Source organism: Erythranthe guttata, chromosome 5 (genome assembly GCF_056151865.1).
Source record: "Erythranthe guttata isolate IM_541 chromosome 5, IM_541, whole genome shotgun sequence".
In the NCBI taxonomy this organism is placed as follows: domain Eukaryota; kingdom Viridiplantae; phylum Streptophyta; class Magnoliopsida; order Lamiales; family Phrymaceae; genus Erythranthe; species Erythranthe guttata.
This window is the reverse complement of record NC_142537.1, coordinates 12,063,440-12,074,355: the sequence shown is the minus strand read 5'-3', so window position 1 is coordinate 12,074,355 and position 10,916 is coordinate 12,063,440. Positions and strand designations below refer to the sequence as shown.

The 10,916-nt window shown below is 33.2% G+C and overlaps 1 pseudogene; it reads left to right on the top strand.

The window, feature by feature from the left end:
* Positions 1–572: 572 nt before the first annotated feature.
* On the top strand, positions 573–4,744 carry LOC148770642 (rust resistance kinase Lr10 pseudogene; annotated as a pseudogene).
* The last annotated feature ends 6,172 nt before the right edge of the window (positions 4,745–10,916 follow it).

The window sequence follows — 10,916 nt, the reverse complement described above, 5'->3', positions numbered from 1 at the left end:
GGCTTTCTAATTGAGCCTTGTAGCGAGCTTTCGGCCACGTGATTTACTGACTCGACTCAAAAAGGCTTCGAACTATTCACTGACCAAATGGTTGTAGATATATATATTAGTAACAGTAGTTCAAGAACAGCTTTCACTCATTAAAAGAGGCAGTTTTTCCCTAAAAACCATCCAACCATGACAAGACTATTCAGATAAATAAATAAGTTGGAGCTTTTTAAGTAATCATTTTGGGAATTGGTGAAGTTTTACCCCTAGAAAGTTTAGAATTACACGAAGTATCAAATTCACATTTGTCTTAATCATATGCAGTATGCTTAATGCAGGTCCTATATGAGATGCAAAAATATATGAAGTGTCCTACCACTAAAAGTTGTAAGTCTGGACACATAGACTGTTGCAACAGTTCATGCAACTGCATCAGATTAGACAACATAAATTCCCAGCGATTTTTGCAAGGAATCAAATCTCTGCGCATCAAGGGTTTTTGCAAAAGAATCAGTTAATTCATTCTCTATTGCAGCATAATCAATTGAGACAACCCCCTTTTCAACCAAGATCCTTATGAAACGATGACAAATATCAGTAAGCTTAGTTCTCGAATACTAAATTGGATTCATCGAATTATTTTTCGCACACAAATTATCAAAATTCAGACGACCAAGTTTCTTATCCCCCAATCTTATTTTGTCAACAAAACTATTGGAACAATTAGTACTATCATCACATGATTTTAAAGAAGTAATGGCAGATAAAAAGTTAAGATCAGATTTCTTTACCCAGATGTTTTGTTGAGTTTTATTCACTAAATCAACCTTTATCTTGGGTTTTTGAGACAACACAAAAGTGTGATCAATTTTAGCGGAAAGTGGTGAGCGGACCATTATTCTTTTAACCATTTTCAAGTACTTAAAATACCTGGGTCGTATATGACCAGGAACATGACAAAAATGATAGGGACGAAAACTTTTCTTTGAGATGACTATGTTGATGCAACTATCGCAAGAGTTTGTGAAACAGTAGATTGTTTAACAAAATTCATTTTTGTTTTTGGATCTTTTTTCTGTTTCAAAGCATCATCAGATAGTTTATTACCCCTTGCACCTAATGACCATAGTTCGGCTGGTTTGTTCTAAAAAATTTATTCAAATTTACCCCACCTGTATTTAATTTTGAAATAGAATCTTGGGTTTAAGCAAATTTAGCCTTCAAACTTTTTGTTTCTCTACTAGCAGAAATAGCATTTTGTTCAAGAGTAGAAATTCTTACCGTCAGTACTTTGTTTTCCTGAATTAGGACAAGCTTCTGTTTTTCTAAGAATTATTCGACTCGCATACCCGAAGAAATTTTCCGTACATCCTTTCATTGCACTCCTTTAATTCTTCCAAGGTTGACACATCATCATCGCTGTTGTTTTCTGAATCCCCATCATCACCTGCAAGAATAAAGGGAGTTAAACCGCTGTCGTCTATTGAAGGCAAATTATCATACCTGAGTTCTGTTTGAACTGTCTGTCCAACTGTTGCAACAGTTTCAGCAACAGTCTCTTTGCACTTGCTTATCAGAGTAGTTCCTTCGTAGGTCTCTTGTAGAACATCCCATGCCTCCTTTGCTGATTTGCACATTGATATCAATTTGAATTGTTCGTCATCGATACAACTCAAGATAGCATTGGTTGCCTTGGAATTCTAATCTTCTATTCGTACTTCTTCATCACTCCACTTTTCTTTTGGCGTTTGAATGATCTTGTGTGACTCATTCATTGAGGTAGGAGGTGTCCAACCAAATAGAATCGCGTGCCAGGCCCATTCATCAATAGATTTGATGAACATCTTCATCCTTACTTTCCAATCAGAGTAGTTGAATTCACCCAAGAGAGGTGGTTGGAGTGCGCCTTCACGATGATTATTCATATCTGCACAAAAAATAAAAAAAATTAAATCCCAAAATTTCACTAAGTGTATCTAGTGACAGGCTCTGATGCCAATTGTAAGAATTTATTTCGTGCAGATATAAATTATTTGTGTCAGATTCAGTTTTTTTTTGTTACTGCTGCGTGAAGTGTTGCAACAGGTTGTGAAACAGTTTGTAAAAACAGAAATAAACGAGACACAAATTTAATGTGGTTCAGATACAATTGTACCCTACATCCACGGGGACTTGCAAATGAAATTTACTAATTTTTAGTTTTACGAATACAATAGTAGGACTTAATCAAAATACAAAGACTCCCTCTTTGTCGACGCTGTTCTTATATACTACGCTGAATTTAAATCTTCAATTTGCAGCACGTCGTTTGCTCCGCACGGTTGAACTCTCTTCAACGTTGAATCCCTCAGTCGGCGGATTGATCTCCTCCCGAGATCTGTTTAAGCCCCTCTCCCGAAGAACCGATCTTCTTTTTATATAGAAGAAGCAAACTTGTGATAATCCTTGAATCTTAGTGTCTTCACCACAAAGACTTGAAGCCGATATATTTTCTATGAAAATCACGTATCACGATGGAATAATAAAAATGAGAGCCAAGAATCTTTTCTCTGTATATTTTCTCTCGATAAAAAGACGTTCCAGGCGCAACAATAAAAAGAGCAGAAAAATATGATTTGTCTCTCCAACAAAAAGACGTGCAATATGATGAGGCGCCGTGCTGCTCTATTTATACTTCTACAGGTGATAAGTATCCTACAAGGAAATATAGTCCATTAGGGTTAGGATACTCTTAATCACGTAGGAAATAATATTTTCAACACAAGGAAACTCTTTATAAGAATAATTCCTATTATAAATCAATTAATGATAAATTAAAGGAATTAAAAGCTACAAGGACTCTTCCTTCTTTAGTTCACGGTATATGCAAACTTGTGTCACAAGTTTTATTTAGTTCTCGTATAATTAGAATTGAAGGGATTCTAACAAGAAGAGATGGAATATCTCGTAAACCCCATAGCCATTTTGGTACATTTAGGGTATTTCATATTTGGTACAATCCCATAGTTGAAGGGTGTAACATGTACCTTCCCCATATTTTTATTTTACGCATTTTCTTCACTTTCTTTACTTTCCATTGATGTATGTTATCACATCAATACTAAAAAAAATCTCCAAAAGACCATTATGTACTTTATTTTTATATTATCTAAAGATGATTCAAATTTTGCTCATAATCTAATTTCAGCTGTTATGTTATCATAGTATATAGTTCATCATGTTTTGATGTATTTTTAAAAAGTTGACTATCTAAAAGAGAACATTTTAGGTACATATTTACCTTGCATGAGGTTATTGATTCACGAACGTAATATGATGTACTAGTTAGGTACACATGCGTTGTATGTATCGGGTTAAAATTTCCAATTATTTTGCACTATACAGTATTTTTTAAAAATATCTACATAATTTAAGAAAACATCAGTATTTTATATTTAATTACTCTCTACCAACTATATATATGTAACTATTTTCTGTAATACTTTGAGTCTTGCTCTTATAATAATTGTTGCCTTGGATGTGCTAACTATGATGAGTATAAATTGAACTAGTTGAACTGTCCTAATATTTTAAAAGTTTGCTTCTTTCAGCTGATATTCTTCCGAACTACCTAGCTCTAAGGATCATAATTGGAGTGCCTTCCTTGTTTGTGTTTCTTATCATTAAATTTCGAAGAAGGCATTTATCAATTTTCAGCGCAATTGAAGCCTTCCTGCAAAGTAACACAAACGTTACAACAATTCGATATTCCTACTCAAACATAAGAAAAATGACAAGAGGTTTTCGTGAGAAACTAGGCGAAGGGGGTTATGGTTCGGTTTACAAAGGGAAACTTCGAAGCGGCCACGATGTAGCCGTCAAACTACTCAACAAGACTAGAGCAAATGGGCAAGAATTCATCAATGAAGTTGCGACAATTGGAAAGATCCATCATGTCAATGTGGTTAAACTTGTCGGATATTGTGCAGAAAGATCGAAACGCGCCCTTGTCTATGACTTCATGCCTAACGGCTCCCTCGAGAAGTACTTATTTAGTAAAGAGACAAGTAATTCGCTTAGCTTGGACATAAAGTTTGAGATTGCAGTTGGAGTAGCTCGTGGAATTGAATATTTGCACAAAGGATGTGATATTCAAATCCTACATTTCGACATAAAGCCTCACAACATACTTCTTGATGAAAATTTCACACCTAAAATCTCAGATTTTGGTTTGGCAAAATTTTATTCAATAGAGAATACCACAGTGACTCTCACTGCTGTTAGAGGAACAATAGGCTACGTAGCTCCTGAACTGATGAATAGAAGTATTGGGCATGTTTCTTACAAGGCCGATGTTTATAGCTTTGGAATGTTATTGATGGAAATGTTAGGGCTAAATAGAGGTACGAGGCATAATGACAACAAATCTAGTCAATATTTCCCATATTGGATTTATGATCGCTTGAATGAAGGCAACGACATCGAAACTGGAAATGCCGATAAAAATGACCATGGTGATGATGACGACGACGACGATGCAAGAAAAATGAGAAGAAAGATGACAATAGTTGGATTGTGGTGCATACAAATGCGCCCAAGTGATCGTCCGTCAATGAGTGAAGTTCTAAAAATGCTCCAAGGGGAAATCGAAAATTTGCAAATTCCTCCTCAACCTTCCCAATTACCTCATATTGAATACTTCAATGATCAAAATTGGGACACAGAGTCAACTGGTTCCATGACCTTGTTGGGTAATGATTCTTTAAATGATCAATGAAAGTCGTAAGTAATGATTATAAATTAGTATGTTGTGCAATGAATTGGCATTTGCTAAGACTAGTGGGATAATAGTAATAGTGCTTTTGAATTATTCGTGAAACATTTATTTGATGTTATGAAGTACTACGTGTTGAATGACCATCTCAACAAAAAACTTAACTTATTATTGAAATGTATTATTTCATATTAATATCTTCAATATGCCCTCTCAAGTACAGGCGAATTACATTTGAAGCCTTGAACTTGAAATATTTGAAATGGGTGGCAGTAGGATTTGAACTCATGACCTTTCATTTGGTCTGACTCTGATACCATGTTGAATGACCATCTCAACCAAAAACTTTAGATATTAATGAAATATATTATTTAGTATAAATATCTACTTTTCTTTTCTGCTAATTATTGTAGGATCTTATGAATATGCATGCATTGTCATCTTCCAACAATTTAATATGGCCAAAACCGATGTTAAAAACTTGCCTGGTAGGTTCTAAAAGGCAATATCTTTGGTCAAAATGCAGAGTAGCCAAATATGAAGTTATTTCTCTAACATAATCCAAAAAATAGGATTAATTATTCCGCTATCTCCTTATGTGTTTATTCTAATAAGATAATTAGCAAGAACTCCCTCATCTAGGAACTGAGTTAAGGAAATATATCTCCAAAAAATAATTAGAGAAAACTCCCTTAGCTAATATACCACCCAAATATTGTTTTAATAATTCCCAAACCACCCTTATTAATATTAAATCCTATTTTCGTGTTTCAAAATCCTAACCCATTTCATTTGCCGTTTTCTCTTCTCCTTTTCTCATCTTTTCATCTTCTCTCTTCTCTCTTCTCTTCTCGACTGAAATTCGGAGGCAAAGCACGACGTCAACTGACGGTGGTGGTGGTGGAAGAGTGTTTGTCGTCGCCTCCCGCCGCCGCGTGAAGGGTGGTGACAGATCTGTAGTTGGCGGGGGTGGTTTGCACCGACGACGTTGAAGTTGATGACTGACGCTCGTCGTCGAGGACACAGTGGGTTGACGGCTACGAGGATGAAGCATGAGAAAATCACTGTTGCAATGTTGGTGAAGGTATTTGCTTGTTTTTTTTTATTATTTTTAGTGTTGGTTTTGTCATGTGTTCAGGAATTGTTTATGGAGTGACCAACAATGATTGACAAATGACTTGAATCGTTTCTGTTTTTTTTTTTTTTTTTTTTTGCGGACATTGAAATGCTAATTTGTGTTTTTTTTTGTACGAATAATTTATTTTATTTATTTTATTCTTGTTAGGGATTGGTTGAATAGTGTGGTGTGGCGGCGGTGTGGTGTCGATGGGGAGGCAGATTTAGAGTTTTTTGGTGGATCAGGCGGAGGACGGCGCCTGTAGAGAAATACGCGCATGCTGGAACCTTAATCGACTATGTAGATGTTCAATAGTCGATTAAGCTAATCGACTGTGCTCTGGTAGTCGATTAAGGTTGATCGACTCCATTTTTTTTTTATTTTTTGTTTATTGATTCCAATTGTATAAATCGATTATAATGTTTGTATATTTTTTGTGTTTGTAAAATATAGTTGATTTTGCATTTTATTGCAGTTGTGATTTGTTATTTTCAGTAGCAGATTCTTAATCGACTATGTTTCATCATAGTCGATTAATATACCTGATAGAAAAAAAAATTAGAAAACAAAAACATTAAAAGATAAATTAAAGAAAAAATTAAAGAATGTCCTTAATTGACTACGCTTCATAGTCGATTTACCTTAATCGACTATGCTTCATAGTCGATTAATAAAACTGATAAAAAAAATAAAAAAATAAACGGAAAAGAAAAAAAATCGTTGATGACCGGCGCGTGACGCAGTGATGGTGTGGCGGGAGGGGACAAAACTGGAAAAATAATTATTGGAAATGGGTGTGGGCTTTTCTCAAATGGAGAGAAATATTTTGGACATCTCTCCATTAAAAGAAGTAATGATGGAATTACTCAAAGAGCCCCTATTCTAATTGTTATAAACAATGTTATCAGAACCAGACCGGACATTAAATCGGCGAGGTATTCGGGTCATGGTTGGACCGGTTCAACCGGGGTCAACCCGGGTTTTTTACTTTTTTATACATTCTATTTATTTTTTAATTTTATATACACATAATTACATCCAAATAAAAATTTAAAACATTAAACAACATATGAAAAACTTCACTTCAATCCAAAAAATTATCCATAATAATAATGTATCTCATCAAAATCATCCTCATCACATAATTAAAATTTAAAATATAAAATGGTGAAAAAACTACAAGTGTAAATAGAAATTTTAAATTCACATCTAAACAATTTTTTTTTGAAGAATTGAAATCTAAACAAAATTATTATCACATGATTAAACAAAAGAATTTAAAAATTGCACGATTCATCTACACGAAAGAGGGTACCGACAGGTTGCGGGGGCGGCGGTGGCTGGTGGTTTGCGGCGGTGGCTGGCGGCTGGAGGATTGGGAGGCGGTGGTTGGGTGCGGGAATAGTGAAGGCGAAGATGTACAGACTTGTCAAACAAGTCTGTTGAGTGTTGACGTTTAACGTGTTTTTTAATTCAATCTTTTTTTTTTTAAACCTAATAATCAAAACGACGTCGTTTTGATAAAGTATTAAAAAAAATATATAAAACGCAGCGTTTAGAAATCAAACCCGGGTCAGCGGCCGGTTCGCCGGGTCCCGGGTTCCACCCGGTCAGACCAGGTTTCTGGTAGTTGACCCCGGTTTTGAATTTATGTGGGTTTGGGGGTTAGACCGGACCGGTTTTCCAGCGGGTCACGGTCGAACCGGTCGGACGGCCGGTCCGGTCCGGTTCTAATAACATTGGTTATAAAAAAAAATACAAAAGCAATTAATGCTACGTCAACTTAAGAAACACTAACGGCATATTGTAATTTCAGCTATTATCTCCTATTTTGCAATTTGTTTTCATTAATATGTTCTTAAAAACTTTTTTATCTCCATTTTTTGGCTAAGCTTTCTTTTATGACATCTTTGTAATTATTAACTTTTATGTTTTTTCTCTCTACTAATTCTTTGATTTTCACTTTTAAAATACTATCTCGTGCACTACACGGAAAAAAAAATACTAGTACTATTAATATTATTAAAAACCGCCCTATACTACAATTTTGGTTTAACTACCCCGGGAATAACACAATTTAGAGAGTTGCGTGCTAAATACAATTACGGGCGAATGGCAAAAAGGCCCATTATATGGGACTTAAATGCATTTTGGTCCATAAAAAAACAGTCTATCAATTTAACCCATCCCCATGTCTTTAGTCTAAAATACCCTCCATAATATAATTCTTATCAATTCCACCCATTATGCTCTAACTTCCTTAATATTACACATTGACCTCGGATTTAAACAAATATATCACATTAACCCCCAATTTGTTTTTTTCAGAAAATAATTTTTTTCTGAAATGTTTTTTTTTCCGGCCAGATTCCGTCGTTGACTTTTTTTTTTCTGAAAACTTCTTTTTCCTGAATTTTTTTTCCGGCCGGTCAACCACCTTGACCGCCGGTCTCCGGCGTTGACTTTTTTTTTTTTGAATTTTTTTTTCTTAGTAAAAAAATATTTTAATTAATATTACTGTCTTGGCTACTAAATTACTGTCTCAGACAGTAATATTACTGTTTGGGACAGTAATATTATGAATATTATTTTTCCAAACAGTAATATTATTAATACTATTGTCTAAGAGAGTTAAATTACTGTTGGAGACAGTAATTTAGCATCCAAGGCAGTAATATTAATTAAAATAATTTTTTTTCAGAAAAAAAAAAAAAAAAAAGTCAATTAACAGTTAAATAATTGCTGGAGACAGTAATTTAGCAACGAATACAGTAATATTAATTAAAAATATTTTTTTTAAGAATAAAAAAGTCAATTAACAGTTAAATTACTGTCTCCGACAGTTAAGTAAGTGGAGACAGTAATTTAACAACGAATACAGTAATATTAATTAAAAAAAATTTGAAGAAAAAAAAAAGAGTCGATTAATAGTTAAATTACTGTCTCCGACAGTTAAATAACCGCTGGAGACAGTAATTTAGCAGCCAAGACAGTAATATTAATTAAATTATTTTTTTAAGAAAAAACAAAATTATAAAAAAAAAAAAAAAAGGTCACCCCCGGAGACCCGGCGGTCAACGGCAGTTGACCGGCCGGAAAAAAATTTCAGGAAAAAAAAAAGTTTTTCAAAGAAAAAGAAAAAAAAAGTCAACGCCGGAGACCGGCGGTCAACGGCGGCGACCGGCGGTCTCCGGTGGTGGCGGGTTAAAATTGGGATCGAAATTGAAATTAGGGTTAAAATTGGTTAATTGATGAAATTGGGCTAAATTGGTGTGTAAATCATGAAATTGAAGTTGAATTGGGTTTCAATATATTGGGGATAATTTTGGTATATGTAAAAGGATTTTCCTTATTTGCATATAAGTTTGAATCGACTGAATTTATTTGAAAGACAAAAAAGTTGGATATCCCTCTTTTAATTAAGTACCCATGGGCATACTTGCCATTATCCCTAAAATTACATTATAGAGGGTTTTCCTAATATTCATAACACGATAACTTCTTTACAATTTGTTTAAGATTGAAAACTATACACGCTTGGAAAGATCGGTCGAACGCCTATGTGCAGAGCAATACAACACACATTACAAGAGTTGCATAATAATCATAAATATATTATTCTTTATGTCTATGTTTTAATATGTATATAAATCCACAAATATTCGTATGCAATCAGTAATAAATTATGGTGCGCACGACTCGGTTCGGTTCGATTTTTGGCTAAAATCGAACATGAACCGAATATATCGGTTTTTGTAAAATAAAAAATTGGGATTTTTCATCGGTTCAGTTTCTTTCGGTTTCGGTTTGGTTTCGGTTTTCTTTGATTCAGTTTCGTTTATTTTTCGGTTCAAGAGTAACTATATATTCAAGTTAGACAAACAAAAAAATTCAATTATAATTACTTTCACAACTAACTAATGGCTTAATTTCACTTTACACCCTTGAAATATATCATTTTGGCACTTTGCACCATCGAAACAAATTAATAGCACGTTGCACCCTCAAAATACAATAAATCATGCATAATGCACCCCAAATGAATTTTTAAAGCCAACAAATGTAAATTTAATCTTTTTAGTGATATTTTTTTAGGATGTCAAATGTCAAATATTTTTTTATTCATCAATCATTTTGAAACTATAAAGCTCAAAAATAAAAATGCATTTCATCAGCATATTTAAAAATTATATTTTTTTATCAGAACAAAATATTTTACGAAAAAAAATCATTCAGCTATTTCATTATCAAGTTATTTGAAAATCATATTTTTTTCCATATATTTTCACCTAATATTTTCAAACAGTTACATAAAAGATCCATCAATTGAATAATTTAGTGATAAAAGCTTTTTTTTTGTAAGCAAATGTAGGTTTTTAAAATAATCCGGCCTAATTTTTTTTTTTTCGCACTTTGTCCGCTCGAAATTAGGTTGGAGGTTCAAGAAAATAAAATACCAATGAAAAATGAAATTGCCTTTATTGTTTAATCCAGGGTGCACTGTGAATCATTTATTGTATTTTGAGGGTGCAAACTGCCAAAATGATATATTTCAAGGGTGCAAAGTGGAATTAAGCCACTAACTAATGCAATGAAAATATAAAATCTTTAATCCCATAGAACTTATCGTAATTTAAATAGTGTATTATGCTTCAATTTTTTTCCTACTTCCATCAACCTCATTATTAAAACCATGAACTCAAGTAAAATTTTACTTACTAAATAAATTAAAAACAATGTCTCAATTTATGAACACATACTTAGAATAACAATATATTAATGGGTGAAGATTGATACTTTCATAAATTATTTCTTTAAAATATTGTATTACAATTAATATTATTTAAATATATTCAACTGTAATATAAAGATCAAAACAAAATTTCTTTAATAAATAGTTTTATATTAATTTTTATTTCCGAGTGAAGTATTTTAAACGTTGTAGTAATTTTTTACTTAAAAAGTATCAAGAGGAAGATAAGTTTGACAATTATAATGGTTATTGTACTTTGTACGGCATTATGAAAATATCGAGAAATTATATTTCTAAACTCATAA